This window comes from Platalea leucorodia, assembly GCF_965183815.1.
Source record: "Platalea leucorodia genome assembly, chromosome: 2".
In the NCBI taxonomy this organism is placed as follows: Eukaryota; Metazoa; Chordata; class Aves; order Pelecaniformes; family Threskiornithidae; genus Platalea; species Platalea leucorodia.
The window spans coordinates 8,049,597-8,064,454 of record NC_138824.1 but is presented as its reverse complement, the minus strand read 5'-3'; the positions used below and the strand labels follow the sequence as shown (position 1 = coordinate 8,064,454).

The window sequence follows — 14,858 nt, the reverse complement described above, 5'->3', positions numbered from 1 at the left end:
TGGGCACAGTTCAGCATGAACTTACTGCCTAAGTATTCACCCCAGATCCTGGGAAAGAACGTCAGCCTGCCCTGTGCTATGTATGACCAAGCCACAGTGATACCAATTCTCAGCCTTGTCTAGTCCTATGCCTGGCACCTACACCAGCAGTCTTCAGGGTAGATATACTCCAGTTTCTCAGGGGAAGACCCTGCACATGAATCCCAGCAAGGCTGTACATGAGTGCAGGTCGCTCATTGGCATTACCTAGCTAAAAATCTTGGTTTCTTACAGGAAAAAATACATAGGCATATTTTTCCCATGGAAAATATTGTTTAAAGATCATGCCTGTCAAGAACTGGTGTTTATTTCCTATAGGAAAAATAATATGATTATAATCCTGACTACAGAAATGTTAGATCAGTAAAATCCCAAAAGGTGTATAATAATTCCTACTCTTTTATTGTCAGAAATAAAGCCGTGGAAATCTCTTCACTGGTAAACACTTCTGTGAGAAGGATTTGATATAATTAATTGTTGTGCATTGTAGTGTAATTGCAGAGAATGATTATAGCAGCTTTATGGGTAGATTTAAAACACTCAAGGCTACCTCTCATAATGAGGAGATGTTAAAAAAAAAGTTATCAGAGTTGTAACTATGCAACCAAAATAATTTAAAAGCTCTCATAAGCACTTATTCTGCATGAAAGGTCTGGTTCAGGAGGAGCAAAAATGCTATTTGGAATATGTCTTCTCTTAAAGAGTTTACGGTCACGTACTAACATGTTCAGAAAAGCCCAGATAATTCCCTTCTCTGAGGATGAAGACAATAAACAATCCTGCTGAATTTTACATAATCCATGAGTTTAGATATGCTTGTGCCTTTCTTGGCAAATGTTCTTGGACTGCATGTAACCTTTGAAAAATTTTAATGGCTTAGCAGTGGAAATCCTTTAAAAACTTGGCTATATCTTAGTAAAAATTTACATTCATAAAGGATCCTTATCAGTAGCAGGTCATCTGCGGCCTTCTCAAAAAGGCTTTCTGTGAGGACATATGATGAAGCAGCATATAAATCCAGAAGCAGCTACGTATCATCAGTCACCTCTTCTTAACCAATTAGTGACACCTGATCTCTGGAGAAATGGCAGTGCACACACAAACAGGCGTACAACCTATCAGCCTGTTGGTATCACCCTTATCAGCATGCAGTGGGCTGAGTTTTATTACTGTGTTGAACATTTGTTGTCTTAAAAATTCACCGAATATTTGAGTATCTTGCCATGGAAGCCTATCAACATCTCAAAACCCTGACCACACAGTTGGCAACTGTGCTGAATACTGGGCAGATGTGATACGATCCTGAATCCACACATAATTAAATTACTCAAAACCAATGACAATATCTGCTGTTGCAGAGAATATGCAAGACTGTCACATCCCAGATGTAAAACGCATGCCAGACTGGAAATGCTCCATATTTGGCAAGTTCTAAGATGAAAGGTGTTTCAAAAGCAAAGCAGTAGAAAGAAAGTAGGGCAGTGTTCTTTGTCCTTGAACAGACATTTGTACCTCAGAGCCCACGTATTAACTTAAACTCACTGACTGCCATCGTGCTAGCTGATGTTAATGATGAATGCAGATGGCAATGTTTGCCACTGACTTTCTTTGATTGCAGTAATCATGTGCAATGCTAATTAAAATGAGATTATAGATCTCAGACAAGAGAATTTTTGAGCACACTTTTCATTGAGTGAAAGATATTGTGGCTCTACAGATGTTGATTACTCCATTAGTAAATGAAAATGATATGAGAGCTAACTTCAGTGCTTTTTCCTAAACATTTCAAATTCAGAGCCAGGTTTAAGTTGATAACATAACCGTATTTAAGCTTACAACTTTGATAACATTGCTGGCTCTGTAAAACATACTTTTGCAAGTTGACAGTTGGCCCAGCTATAAAACAAATGGAGATCTTCACTCTAGGCACCATTGTATGCATGCAGAAGTTAACATGACTTCCTTGGGGAACAGAGGGACCTAGGCACACTCATCCTTACCTCCTCCTTTCAGTTCTGAGACTGTACGTACAATTTGGATCTCTACATGTCCAATTGCAAGCTCTAGTTTTACTTATTTAAGAAGCTGACACATCATTTTGAATTTTCTACCTGGTGAACAGCACCCACTTCTGTTTGTGCTCAGTCTTGCAGATGTATATAAAAATAACACATCTGCATCTGTTGAGTGTCAGCTGAAGTGATACAAAATGAATGCAGCCAGGCCTCTCATTTGGTAAAGGAACAGGGCAGGGCAGACAGAAAAAGCTGCATTTTTTTGCTTTGCTCTTTCACGGCTTTGGACAATGACAGCCCAGTTTTACAGGATACCACACTACATCCTGCAAGCACTGAAACTTTCACCAGAGAGTCAAGTGCAGCTCTCAGCAAAGTCTATTTGATCTATGCAAGCTTCTTTACCTGGATAAGATACTGAGGTATGTTAGATACATTAGATATAGGTTGTGCCATGCCATGGGGAATATCAGAGGAAAGGCTAAAATCTAAAGGAGCATCTTTGCAGAATATTATGTGTTGAGGAGAGGACGTAAGCAACCCTGTCCAGCAAGAGACCCACCCTCACACGGAGCACCCATCACCCCTCTCTGAGAGATGAGCACCATATTTTCCTTTCAGTTAGAGAAGGACCAGCACGATCAGGACCTGACTGCCATAACTCCCCCAGACAAGTACTCTTCCAAAATGAAGTGTTATTCAAACCAGTCAGAGGATTTAACCCATGAAGGCATGTCACGGTGCCTCTCTCTGTGACGAGTTAGAGGCATCTCCACACAGTACAAGCACACATAGTGCAGATACTTCAGAGCCCGCTCAGCAGAGGTGAAGAGCTTGCTGAACTTGCTAACATGACTATATGTTTTCCTAGGGCCGAGTCTGCTTATTCATGGGTTGCTTGGGCAGTTCTTCAAGGCACTGAGCCGTAACTCATTTTTAGTGTCTTTTACTGCAATTTTAAAGAATAATAATCTCAGTAACCTTACAGTTTTCTAATGGCACTTATCCAACAGGCTTGGATACTAGCAGCTTCTCCTTTTTTTTCTCCACAACTGATAAAAGAGCACCCTAAAGAGCAGTACTTCTTCTTTCAGGTGTTTTATATCCTCAGTTAGCTGCTTGCATCCACTGTTCAGCCCTTTTTGGATCATATAGGACAGAACCAAGAGCTCTACAAGGCTTTCTCTATGGCAGTAAGGGCTCTTTTTCCAGTCAGCTGATTAAGTCTACTTTTGAACTGGGATAGTCAATTTTTAATAACAAAGGAAATCAGTTTAAATTATTTAACTTTCATTTTAGAGCTGTCATCAATGTCGTGATCACACCAGCATCAGAAAAATTCCTGTTCAGTATCTTCTAGACAGTGCATTTCACAAACAGGACCCTGGGTTACACAGGACAGATAACACATTTTGAGCTTACAAATATAGTAAGCCCAGTGATGACGGTGAGATGTGGATAAAACACTGAAATAGGGAACAGAGCTTGCTACAAACTGATTAAACAGATGTGGTGAAATCATGATTTGGCCATCTTAGTTCCTGTATTAGAAAAATAGCAATAGGAATGGTTGTGATTATCAAAAGCCTAAAGTATATGCACCAAATTTCCATTAACACCTTTAAATCTTTTTCCTCAATTCCCAGTTTTTGCATGAGTTTGGGAAAAATGTTTAATATCTGTACAACATTTTGAAAGTGAAAAGTGCTATTCAAGTGCTAACTATTGCTGCTGTCTTCTTGGTGAAACCCTCCTGCTTGTACAAAATTAAGAAATGCTGTTCTGAGAAGTGAAGCAGAAGGTGCAAACATTTAGAACAAGCTGGATATTACAAATATTTAAGATTATGTGAATCTTGTTTCCTTGATAATATTCCAGACTTCAGAAGTGATCTGCACACTAGGCTAATCTCAGCAGTAATTTGGACAGAACCTAACAGGTTTTTTTTTTTGTGCTTGGGTGCTTCTTAATCATTTTAAGGAACCCACATCAGTGTAAAACAGGAGACAAGCATTTCACAACAGCATCAAAATTCATTGGTCAAAAATTGTTTGAAATGAAAATACTGCCAGTGCCAAGCTGTAATATACTGCCAAACATGCAGTGAGGTGTCCACATGGCAATGAAGACCACTAAAAGGGGGGCATTTTTTTCCTCCACTTAGTGTAAATACTTCAGCATTTGAGGTATGTCCAAAAGCTAAGTTGCATTGTGCTGTAAATTTCTATTTCTAATGACACCTATTCTTGCAGCTGGAGTAATAAATGTTTGACATAAGAGAAAATATATTAGTTTTAAGGAAATAGCAAATCAATCATTGTGCAATCCCATATATTGCATCCTACTGGCACCCACCATGCCTATATTGTTACCAGTATTTTAAGAATGAAAAACAGGATACAGAAAGGCTACGTGATCTTGCTAAGCCTGTGGCAGAAAAGGGAATTTAACAGAGAAACCTAGCTTCCGCAGCTAATGCTGTAAACACCATTTGTGAGTTGGTAGTATTCATGATCTTCCTGGCAGGGCAAGGGATATTAATGCATTTACAGCACAGCAATACATTTTGCTGAATGTTCCTGTATGTTCAGTGCAAAAACCCCAAATCTTCCAAAATCTTCAACTCCCATATCACTGCAGTATGGCCAGTAATCTCAATTTGATACAGTTCAGGTACTGCGTGACAGCTTTATTTGCATCTTTGAAATTACTTTCTTCTTCTGGCACAGATGGGAGTTTGCACATAAATTTACAGACTGCTCTTTGCCATTTACTTGATTATGAAATGACAACAACATTTAGCAAGAGAGGTTTCAGGTTCTGTAAACAGTCCTAACTCTTCTGCAATCTGCCAGCGTAGCTGCATTTACACCACTTACTTAAGGATATTACTCTTTTCTCTGAAAATTTCCTTAGCAGAGATTCTCAGACATCAGGCTTTATAGCATGATCATAAGGGAGAGATACTTTATTCTCCTGCTTCTCCACATCTATCCTACCCCCCGCCCTTTTATTTTTACAGATGGGGAAATCCAGTGCATAGAGGTTTAATCATTTGCCTGGGTTTAGACAGTAATTCAGCATCAGAGTCAGAATCAGATCCCAAGTTTCATAGCTGTCTTTTCTGCACTCTCAGTAACAGATATATTTCCACCCACTTGCAGGCTCAGCTTGAAGAAAACATTAGGAGAAAATGAAAAAAAACCCAGCGTAATTCATCGCTATAGCTACAACAGAGAGCACAGCAGCACTGTGATAGAAGCAGCCATTGCAATACAACTAAGATCCTATTAAAAGGGTTAAATTTTCACATAGTGGCATGTCAATAAACACCTTCACCTCCTCCTCCCAGCTTTGTTGCCGTCTGGAGAAGCTGAACAGGTAAATCTTACATCTAGAATGTAGAAAAAAGTTGCTCTCTCCTTGTGAGGTGTGGGAAGCTCTGAGGCGCTGCTTGCTATGACTGGAGGCTGCCAGAATAGCCCCTGAGCTATGGATGATCCAGTCACACATTGTCACCTCCTCTGAAAGAGTGGGAGGGGACTGTTTTATTAGCGTTTATTAGGTATATTCTACAACAATGTGGTTTCAACAAAAAACATCTGAATGTTTGACTTGTTACCTACAACTCACTGATTCCTGCTTCTCTCTCCTCTCCTCTCCTCTCCTCTCCTCTCCTCTCCTCTCCTCTCCTCTCCTCTCCTCTCCTCTCCTCTCCTCTCCTCTCCTCTCCTCTCCTCTCCTCTCCTCTCCTCTCCTCTCCTCTCCTCTCCTCTCCTCTCCTCTCCTCTCCTCTCCTCTCCTCTCCTCTCCTCTCCTCTCCTCTCCTCTCCTCTCCCTTTTCCCATTTCCTATCTTAATGATGTTGCACCTCTTCATGAAGCTGATCCCCTCAACCTTAATTACTGCAGTCGGGCTGAGACGGACAGTGTTAGCAGCATCTGTGTTATCAAATTCAGTCATGCCAGGGCATTGTAACATGGTTGCCATGTTCCCTTTGGAAGATAACACAGGTCAGGGACCATTCCAATGGATGCACTGCTCATTTATGGCGGAGAGTAGGACACAAAAGAAGGGATACAGGTTGTTGTGGTGGGCCATGAAGGATCCCCCCAGGCATGTGTAATTTAGGGTGTTGGCATAGCTGATAGCACTGATGGAGACCCTGAGGGAGTGGAGCAGCCCCTAAGGCACCTTCACTATACCAAATCCCATGGCATATTTGCATCCAAGCCTTTTCCTTTTCCTACCATATTGTTTCTTTACTTCATTCAGCAATTTCTCCATTCAGTCCAAGTAATTCTTTATCATTTTGCTCTTAGTGGGAATTTGGCAGAGAGTTACGTCACGGACTTCAATGAAAAAAGGATTGGAGACAGCAGTATTAGTTCCAGAAAAATTTCACTAAGAGGAGGGAGAGATTTTCTTTATGGTGTTTATATCAGGAAAGAGGACTGCCATTTGTCCTCGGGGAATATTTTGTTCATTTTGCAGATCCGACCATGATTCTTAATGTCAGCTCCTGTGAGCCAATGTTTATGTTGCTGATGGGCTTTTTTGGGTCTTTAGCAAGTGCTCGTGTTCTCTGCAGGAAACGGGCTCTTCTGTACTGAAAAGATTTAAGTCAACATTTTCAGAAGTATCGATCAAGGAATGTGTGTTGCACTTTTGTGGTCTTGCTATGCAACAGCATACAAGGTCCTACGTTAAAGGCAAAATCTCTCACAGCCCGCAGTGAGGAAGGACTGACAGCTTTAGGCTTTCAGCTGTGAACATGGACAGAATTCATATTACTCCCAGGTTTGCCTGGCTTTAAGCTCTTCCAGCAGGAATTAAAAGGTGGCTTGAGAAAGCAAAGCTCTTTCATGTCTTCTCTTGTGCCGGCACAAGGGGAATTAATTTCAGGATACACCCGCTTTTTGTTTCTTTGGCATTTTACAGGGCAAAAAAGGGCCAAACAGAATTCCCCTTATGCTTGCAAACATCTGAAACCAGTATCAAGCTGTGAGCATGTGCCTCGTCCTTTCCATAATTTACTGACGAGGAAAAACTGGCTGCCAGTTTCATCTATGATAAATGCAGAAGCTTTTAAATACACCTGCATTGTACTCAATGTGTTCCAGATTTGCAGCTTTCAGGTTTGCTTTAAAACTGAGAGACTGCATTGGGTCAGAACATGAACTAGATTTAGCCTTAGGTATTTTGACAAATTCCAGAGAAGATCTGCAGTAGCATCTCGATTCTGGAGTGCTTCTTCAGCACTCCTGAATTTGTGTGTGAAATTTCACAATAAACCCCTAAACCTGTGAGTGAGATTGGAATTTCACAGCAAACTGGAAAACTTAGGCCAGGTTTGTTCTAAGTTTTTTTTTTAAAGAAATGAGATCATTTTTCACTGACCTTGACCTGGCGTGAGGATTATGCATCAAAATTATGTGAAATTTGCAAGTTCTTGGGTTTGTTTTTGTTTCTCCCTGTGCAGACAAAGTGAAGCTGCTGCTTGACAGTATCTCTGGTTTCTGTCTAAGGAATCTGTGCAGTTTCTCAGCACAGATTCCTGTGTTGTGACATCTAAGATTATCCATATCCAGAAAGGAAAAGTGACTGGATGTCAAATCAGGGATACTTTAAACTACCGGGTAATTCACCTGAAATTGCAACCTGTGGGTTGCACAGTTTGACACAAGAGCCAAAGAGTCATTCTGTGATTCTTAGTTTTAAAGAAAATAGTAACTTATTTACTGTCTGAGAATATTCATTTTGGGATTTTTTTCCCCCAGGGGAAAAAAAAAAAGATAAAATAAAATAGTTATTTCAAAGGCAATGAGACTTAAAGGGAATATTGTGACTCTGTGTAGCACAGCCTGTAGCCACCCCCCTCCGCCCTGCTCCCAAATGTATCTTCCTTCTAATACAGAATACACTGTAAACAAGCACTGAATTTATTTTTTTAAAAATAATTGGTCTACAATAGTTCTAAGTATTACAATAACTCTCAGGGATCTGCTTTGGGCAGTTGGGTTTTTTAGTTAGTTTTTTCAGATACCCTGTAGCTTGCAATTTCTTTCTCTTAGACCTAATCATGACGTGCATCTGTTAGCAGCTTTTAAAATTACATTGTGGCCAGGCTGCCCACAGAATTCATTGTGCTTCCACTGGGTTATAATCAAAAGGAAATTTTCAGCACATGAAAGAACCCCACTGATAACATAATTATTGCTACCAGCCAGATATATGGTGGCTTCTTTGTTTTTTTGGACAAGGATATTAGACATCTGGAGAACTAAAGTAAGAGAAAGCCTTCCCATGGAAAAATGATCCACATTTATGATTTTTATAATTTGAACATAATGGTGACAAAAAGAGTGGTAAGAGATGGACTAAACATAATGCCTCTAGTAGTGAAAAATACCTCACCAGCGAAAATTCAGACAATTGTGGCAGCAAAATGGAATTATTATTTTTTTTTCCCCCCAGAAATCAACATGTAATACTGGAGTGTTGTCAGTCAGAACATTCTTACTTCTGTGCAGGAAGTATAAGAGGTGGGGAATTCTACAGACTTTCCTAGCATGGAAGTGCTCTTTTGTTCATGTCATAATAAATCTGTTTATACATTCCAACTTTTAGAGATTATTTTTGAAAAAGAATTGTTCTCCAGCTATTGAAAAAGTGTAGGCAAACAAAACTAGGAGAAAGTATTAACGAGACAGAACATTGGCTGCTCTGTCTTTAACGAGAGAGGGCATTTTGGAGAAGTCCAGATATTTGTTTGCAACAGCTCTTTCTTTGTAACGGTTTCTGCCTGGCCTTGAGTGTTGTCCTTTGGCAATGAAAGAGTCAGAAGCCGGATTTGCATTGTTATTGCGTCGGCTGACTAGGTTCTGCTGAAATAATGAGGTGTCACATGCATACAGGAACTACACCATGGAAAACCACTGAAAATTATTATGGAAGTTAATGCTCCTGCCTAATGTGGAGAAATGTACTAAATCCATAAACTCTGCTGGATGCAAGTATTTGAGAAATCATAAAATCCTTTTGTCTCTAGGCCAAAACTTGAAGAGCTCATTAAGAGTTTACTCAGTCAGTGGGAGGCTGCTGATAGAGTGAATCCTCTGTGTTTTAGCACAGACTTCAACAGGAAGCAATGCAATTAATTCTTGGTTTTGACTTTGTCTCTTTTAAAGAAAAAGGGTGATTTTGCAAAGATCCAAATGCTATCAAAGTCTAAAACTGTATTTTTATGGCACAAAGGTCAAGTGACTCTACATAATCTCTGGTTCGTGAGGCCAAACATGAAATCTCTAAAGGATTCACATTTACAAGGTGTAACTCTATAGAAATCAATAGATACGGAACAATGCCGAAGGCCTGAGCTGAACTCAGCTGAAATCTTCTAAACTGTAATGGAAATAACACAGAAAGTTGCCTGAAAGAGTAGCAGCTATGAGACAAGATGTACTATTTGGTCAACCAGTTCTGGGGATTCCTTGAGCTATTATCTGTCAACCCTTACCTATCATAAAGAGGTTTATCCCACTAAGTTTTATTCTGTGCTTGGGTTGAACATTCTCCTGCTAGATGATGTTTCCTGTAAACCTCCATCTTCTGGAGTCAAAAGAATACTTCAAAAGCTCAGTTTTCATTTGTGTCCCCTTCTCATGGAGAAAAGCTCGAAAATAAGGTGCCAGAATATGCAAAAGCAGAAACAAACAAACAAAAAGGGCAAATAAAAATAGCAGTCTTTGGTGTCACCTTGTCAATGTCAAAACATTGTGATTGTTTCTTCTTTTTAATGGTTAGATTTAGTGGTTTCACTCTGTGTGTGGTTGTCAATCCTCTTTAGAAACGGACTTTGAAGAAAAAAGTGCTGATGAACCACTATTACAAAAAATATTTAACAGCAGCAATATATATTTTAATATTTGTTAAACAAAGTTGCAAGAGGATAATGCTAAACTTCTTAGCTTCTCTCCTTTAAACACAAAATTAAGCCCATGCTGCATGGAGCTCCTTGCAGCTAGTCATTCACTCCACTGAATTATGCACACCCTCCTTCCCTGGGAGCCCCGGCTCTCACGTGCTCAAAAGCAGGATTAAGGGTAACATCAGAAGTTCCTGCATCCCATTTTTAAAGGTAAATTAAGCACATCTGAGCGCAGGTTTTGTTGACTTTCGATGAAGATTAGACTTTGAATTGCTAAGTCGCTTTGAAAATATTACCCTAAGCAGCTTTAAGATTGACAGAATTTGCCTTAAGCTGCTCCGAGGCTGACAAGACAAAGGTCTGGTACAGTAACAGAAATGCTTTGATTCCTTGGCTCTTGGATGGTGCTAGGATCTAGGATAAGCCATTTTTTTTCTGCTACCATGAATGAAGCTCAGAGTTTTGATGGTTTTGTCCATAATGACACTTCCTCATTCTGCGTGTAATTCCTGATTTAGGCAAGGACACTAAGGAACAGAACTGGGACCTTTCCTTTTAATATCTTCATTTAAAATGAGTCTTGTGGCAATAAAAAGCCTAAAAATAAATCTTCCAGGAAATCCAGTTTGTTCTTCTCCCTCCCCCTGCCTTGAAAACTTTCTACCAATACTGGCTTAAGTTTACCTTGATTTTAAGACAATCCTCTGTCCTGCAGAAAAAAGATTTACTATGAACCCCTACTTCTACTTGGCAATTAATTTTAGATGGGAAACGTTTATCAAAAGACATGTCCTTAAGTTTAGGCAAAGTAATAATAGCAGTCTCTTGAGTCAGGCTCCAAAAAATAATTTTGTTTAACATTTGAGTAATCTGACCACTTTCAGGCAGATTACACATACTTAAAATCATGCATTGAGACTTATCTGTGCCATAACACATTTTATGTAGTAGAAAATAATTCATGGATGCAGTTGCTTTTCTAATAGTGCTCCTAGGTAAATATTTTCTATCAATCAAATTTATTTTAAAAAAATTGACTGCACATTTCAGGACGTCAAACTCAGTTTGAAATCTCATACACTACTGCTATTTCCTAAGCCTGAATCAAATGATTGTGTCATGCTGGAAGCTGGAACGTGATATACTTTAATGTTAGGTTTGTGTGTGCAGGAAATACAAGACTGAGGCAGGAATGATAAAAATCCAATTTATGTCTTCAGCAGCTATAAATGAACAGTAACTCGCTCACGGGCTTATAGGTTACGCTGGCATCTTTCCTCTGTTTTTTAAAAACATTGAATAATGCCCTCTACAAAAATATTTTGTAGCTAGGAAAGTTGTAGAAGACTAGTTTAACAAGCATGTCTTTCTGTGTCATGTTCATCATGGACTGATCCAAAAATTTCCTCATTTTATGTTGCTTCCTGACCTTGATGAGGTATTTTAGGGGAGGAAAAGCCTCTATAAGAACAAGAAACCTTGTCATTAACAAGGAAGATGCATGAGGTCAACTCTCTAGCTTCCACTGTAGGAAGGAGGAGCAAATCCCACTCTCCCAATAGAGAAATCTATAGAAAGCATGACAAGAACTTTTCTGAAAATCCAATCCTTGATACAACGGGCTGTGTATGACTAAGGAACAGTGCTGGAAGCACATTCACATTTGCATTAATCAGGGATCAGGTCTTCACTAGTGGAGCTGCTCTGAACGTGTGGGAGAGGGCAGAATCTCACCAGCAGGATGGCGAGGGTTGGTGCAGGTGGTGCAGAGAGGTTCCGCAGTCCTGGGGGATATTCAAAACTCACCTGGACAAGGCTCTGAGCAACTTAACTTCATTTTGAAGTTGACTCTGCTTTGAGAGGGGGCTTGGACAAACAACCTCAGGATGGTCTCCTCCAAGCTAAATTACCTGTGATTGTATCTATTCAGAAGGACTGAAGTATAAAATATATTGAGACACAGGAGTTTATCTCAGATCATATTTATCATTTTTGGGCATATCAAGAATTTTTATTATATATTCTGTATAAAATGACAGTCAGACTTTGGTGTCTGAGAGACAGCATTTTCTGCAGTGGGTAAAAATAACTCACTTTGCTTCAAAGTTCCTTGATGTATGCAACTGAGGATGGTACAGAGACGGTCAAGCTACATACAAGTTCAGGTGATGTTCTCCAGATGTGCACTGGTGCTAACCCAATCTTGAAAGCACTACAGCCAAGTTAAAGCTCTGCCTCACCATGGCTGATATGGCTGTACTGTAGTGATTTGGGAACTACAGTGTGTCTGGTAGCTCAGCTGTTTTGGGGCAGTGTGGGCACCCCCAGTGTAACTGTGGGCTTAGAGTAAGAGAGGGCTTTCTTTTGTTCATATTTTGGGAAAAGAAATCAGATGCAATGCAGAGATTATTAGAGGAATCTAAACTCCCTAGACAGTAAAGGAGAGAGCTAGGTACCTGCGGGAAAGGAAAAATTCAGAGCATTTACGTTAAATGAGAAAAATAGGCTGAGGTAGGTGGTGTGAACATTTCTCTAATTCAATGTCTTGTTTCCCTACTTGTAAAATAAGAATGTTAAAGGAGAGTATTGTGAAGTGCTGAGAAAGTATGGTAAAGTGGCCATATCAATGCCTGTGATGGGTAAATTAAACATAAAGGGGGAAATCTCTTTGATTTCAATAGAAGAAAGCATCTATTGGAGCTACACATTTTGTCAGAAAAGCCTGCAGTGTAAATTACACTGTCATTTAGCATTTGCTTATAAAAAACCTGTGCCATTAAAATGAATTGAGTCTTACAGAACAACAGAATAGAGACCCAAAAGTAAGTTCTTTTTTTGATTCTGGCATCCCAGGGAGTCATGGAAAAACAAACAAGCAAGAAAGTGAACAAACAAATGTCTCTGAAAAGATATTTTTGTTTCACTTCATGTGGGCAAGATTGTTTGAAATATTTATCAACAAGATTTTTTTGCCTGGAACAATTCTTAGACTTTTGTAGTATTTCATAGCCTCATTTGCAAGCTATAGGAACTTCATATTTGTTCACTTCCGACATGGAAACAGCAATGCAATTTATTGGGTGATTTAAGGGCTGAGTAAGGATACTGCCTTTGCAGAAGGCTGTGATGTACCGTGGGGAGAGGATCAGACCATGTATGCTCTGTTCCTATATGTTCCCTACACATCTGCTGCTAACCACTGTCACACTTGGCTAGACGTACCTTTCTTCTGAGCTAGGGTAGCTGCAAAACAAAATTGATGTCACTTTTCTAGAGGAAAATAGATACAGAAGGTGAGAAACTGAAATGGCTTGTACAACTTGCATTAGTGCTGACAGGAGAAAGGACATGGAAAATTTTCAGTGTTTAAAAAAAATGAACAAAGCAATTCTGATGGAAAAAAAATCAAACACTTGAAATATCTGCAGGTGACAAATTATGAAAACTTGTAGCTTAACGAGAATCAGGTTGAACTCTTCAGCTTGCTGACAGTTTTCGCTGCGTGTAGGTGATGACTCTCACCAGTCAGTCAGTGGGGGAAGAGGAATTCCCAGTGCCTGGGATCCTGCACAGGCAGCCCATGAACTGCCAGACATCTCAGGGAGCTGGTAAAACTCATAGGGGCCAGGGAGGGACAATTACTGTGGAGCTGTGGAGTTTCTATGTATGTGTGAATCCCAATTAGAAAATTTTTGACCAGGGCTACCTAGTGTCTCTGTGATTGAGGGCTGTGTTTGATGCTTAGGATTACTTCAGCAACCCAAAAGCTGCCATAGCATATAAAGTGCTGTATTGCATTAAACAGCGATAAGTAATGTAAATAGGAGTTTCAAGTCACCTTTGCATATCTGCCTTAACTTTGACCACACCACAGCACCTGGTTCCCAGATGTGTTGTCTTTAAATCATTTTATTACATCAATATCCAAACACTTCTCTTATGTTTAGCTCTACCATTCCTATCTCTGGTGTTATAGGATCAAACTCCTTTTGTTGTTTAACACAACTTGTGACTAGCAGTGCAAATGCTATCTTCTTTATAGTTTTCCTTCTGTCTCATTAGCTTGATATTTCCCATCAAACATCAGCCAAAGAAGTATCTGTTTCTCTAGCAAAGTCTGAAATATTTCTTTTCCATAGCTATGATTTATCACTGCAGTTCTGCCATTAAGCTCTGTAAAGTGCACCAAGTTAATGGAAAGACTCTAAACAGAGTGAGCTTGTATTGCGATGACCAACTTCCAGTTTTTCTGTATAAACAAGCAAATCAGTACAAGATACAATGTGATGAAACAAATATAAATGAAAAAAAAACTTGAAAAAATAGACTGTATAAAACTTAATTTGTTTTCAAAGGTGCCTTTGCCTTATGATCTCAAAATCTGTATCTTAAAATCCTTATCTGAAGTTAAGAGCTTCTCCTCCTTTAAATAACAGATCCAGGCACTATCTTCTTTACCAGAAAGTCACTCATTAAGCAAACCCTCATTGCAGCATGCAGCTGCCTCTGAAAGATAATTTCAAAAAATCTTCCCGAGTGTCCTATATAGCAAGGCCACATCTGAAATTCTTTGTATCTCCTGCAGCTGTAGCAATAATTTACTGCCACTAATTTATCAGCCCCATTGCATTACTGGTCTTTAGTGAGGTGGGTTGAGATTTTTCATTTTCTGGATTTATTTTTAAGAGTTTGTATTAATGTTCCTCCCTTTACACAAGGTTGAGGGATCTCCTGCATGCAACAGTGGAGATGTCTATGCTTTCAGATAATCTCCAAGTGAGCCTATGCTCAAGTCCAAACTCACTCACTGTTCAGAGACGAGCAGATACTTGGGGCAGGCATGACTCTGCTTTGCCAGACTCTGCAGACAGGAG

The 14,858-nt window shown here is 39.6% G+C and overlaps 1 protein-coding gene across 8 annotated transcripts in view; it reads right to left on the bottom strand.

Moving 5' to 3' along the window:
* The window catches only part of DLG2 (discs large MAGUK scaffold protein 2), a gene marked incomplete at both ends in the record, with an annotated part of 1,048,402 nt that overhangs the window by 54,993 nt on the left and 978,551 nt on the right, over nt 1-14,858 (bottom strand). The window lies entirely within an intron of this gene.